The sequence below is a fragment of the Parasteatoda tepidariorum genome, chromosome 5 (genome assembly GCF_982258835.1).
Source record: "Parasteatoda tepidariorum strain Cologne lab strain chromosome 5, Ptep-v5.0, whole genome shotgun sequence".
Classification (NCBI taxonomy): domain Eukaryota; kingdom Metazoa; phylum Arthropoda; class Arachnida; order Araneae; family Theridiidae; genus Parasteatoda; species Parasteatoda tepidariorum.
Genome location: NC_141759.1, coordinates 41497380 through 41500293, shown reverse-complemented (window position 1 = coordinate 41500293; position 2914 = coordinate 41497380).

The window sequence follows — 2914 nt, the reverse complement described above, 5'->3', positions numbered from 1 at the left end:
AATTTGAATATGATGTATACATTATTTTGTACTTAAACGATGGTAAAAGAATAATGGCGCAGAAATGAATATAAAGCTTAAAGTAGGGTATAGAACAAAAAAAGGCTTTATTTGACATATAGTGGCGTTACACATGATTGCCTGAAGAAGCGTAAGTACAACTGGCAGATGTTCTCTAGTATGGGATATGCCCTCCCCTTACTGTAATTGTTGCTTGGCATCGTTTCTCCATGCTAAGCACCAGATTACCCAGGAGTTCTTGGGGTAAACGTCTCCATTCCTCCTTTAACGCATCTTTCAACTGATGGGTGTTACCAGGAGGATACTGTCGTGTAGCAAGACATCTCTCTAATACATCCCACACATGCTCTATGGGATTTAGATCTGGAGAGTAAGCTGGCCAATCCATTCGTGTGATATCTTCACTTTCCAGTAGCTCTTGAACATTAGCAGTACGGTGTGGCCGGGCATTGTCATCCATAAAAATGAAGTCTGGTCCAATAGCCCCTCGGAACAGACGCACATGGGGTAGGATTACCTCATTGCAGTAGCGGTCTCCAGTTACAGAACCTCGGTCGAAGATCTGAAGCTCAGTCCGCCCGTTTAACATAATGCCACCCCAGACAACAACTCCAGGACCACCGTAACGATCTCTTTCCGCGATGTTATTGGGATGAAATCGAGCTCTAACCTCTCTCCAGATCAACTGACGTTGAGAATCGCTTGTAGCACTAAAACGACTCTCATCTGTGAAGAGGACGCGACTCCATTGATGAGGTGTCCAGGTTTCGAGTTCTCTGCACCACTCTAAACGGTGCCGCCGATGGCTAACTTTTAAAGGTATGCAGCGTTCAGGACTTTTGAGGAGCCACCTTTGTGGAGGCGTTTGACTACTGTAAATCTTGATACTTGTTGTCCTGAGGCTGTGCACAGTTGCTGAGATATGGCGCTCGCTGACTGAAAACGGTTTCTTTTCGCCTGGAGGACAATGTAACGGTCATCTCTTGGTGTTGTTTTCCTTGGACGGCCACCACCAACTTTCCGAACAGCTGTACCAGTAGTTTTAAAGGCATTCCAAGCACGAGAAACAACACTTTTGTTGATCCCGAACTCTTCGGCGACACTGGTCACACTACGCCCCTCCTCAAGCTTCCCAATCATTCTTCCTCGAGTAAAGTCGTCTAAATGATTTCTTGAAGACATGTTTCACAAAACAAATCACTTGCACTTGCAGCGAATGTCTTTAACTACGGTGCTCTTCATCCTTTTATCACAGCTTGGACCTGCGCTCTCCAACCCACAAGGTTTACGTACACATACTTCACCTACGACGCTTTATTTCTAAAATTTTCATGCAAATAATCTTTCTACTGAATTACGTGCGTATTATACTGCAATTTCATGGCTATCTTAAAACTTCGTTGGGGAGCTGTGGAGCAGTTTTGAGCAACTCCTCTCAGAAAAGAGAAAGCCTTCGTACGGATCAGTTTAGTAGTTCGACGTAATAAACATAAACTGCGCTGTGGTGGAAATAAGAAAGAGATGATTTCACAAAGGTTCAAGGGCGCCGGCAGAATAATTTAAAAGGGGGTGCAACCCTCTAACAAACTACCCTCCGCTCACCCCTAAAAAAATTAAAATATTCTGCTATTACATTTTGTTTTGTTATTACATATACTTTCATCTGTTCATTTTTTCAAGATACGTTTCTTCATTGTTAGCAAGATATTTAAAAAAAAGTACGAATTTCTTGTACTTACAAATTTTGCCGAGAGGCGATCGCGCTGGCACTGGCATAGCTACTGACTTTGAAGCACAAATAACTACAAACAGTAGTTTCGTATACTAACGTGTTTGTGCACGCTTAACATTGGTATTTATTGTGTTGATGAAGTTTTACAGTTGTGAGATGTCAGCTTGTGTTATACACCTTTGTTAAACTGAATAACTAATAGAAAATATATTATTTACATTTTATTAAATGAAATTTAAAAATATAGCTTAGATATCTGCCAAGTTTGTGAATGCTCAGTGTGCATAAGAAAAGAATCAAAGATGACTCAGAATTCATTGAAAAAGTTAAAAACATATTTGGACAGCAAACAAGACGATTACAATTCTTGTTTGATTAAACAATTTTTTAATTGTTATATATCAATAATTACTTAATTATTTGTTTTTCCATAAAAATATGTTTAACAAAAAAATTTTATAACAAAATTTTTCTGTATCTCTTTAATTGTTTTTTAAAAAAAAGCCAGGGGGGTGCAAGTGCACCCCCTTGCACCCCGCTGCCGGCGCCCTTGCAAAGGTTGGACTACTAAATTGCGCGATGGGGGAAAGGAAGGAGAAAGATGTCACAACAATTGGACTACTAAACTGCGCAGTGAGGGAAAAATAAGAAAGATGTCACAACGTTCTCATTCCTGGTAACCAGTGAGGAGAATGTTTAACAAAATGAGGATATGTTTAACAAATGAGGATATGTTTACCCAATGAGGATATGTTTAACAAAAAAATTTTATAACAAAATTTTTCTGTATCTCTTTAATTGTTTTTTAAAAAAAAGCCAGGGGGGTGCAAGTGCACCCCCTTGCACCCCGCTGCCGGCGCCCTTGCAAAGGTTGGACTACTAAATTGCGCGATGGGGGAAAGGAAGGAGAAAGATGTCACAACAATTGGACTACTAAACTGCGCAGTGAGGGAAAAATAAGAAAGATGTCACAACGTTCTCATTCCTGGTAACCAGTGAGGAGGTTTTCTCTCTTCTAGAAGGTGTTGTTTTGAAGCTTACTTGTTCCTCTCTAAGCATGGCCTGCTAAGTGACGGAACTCTTTTTTTGCTTTGAATAACAGCAAAACTTGAGGCAAATATTCTGCAGAAAACGGAGAAAAGAGGCGCCGCCCATGGGTTA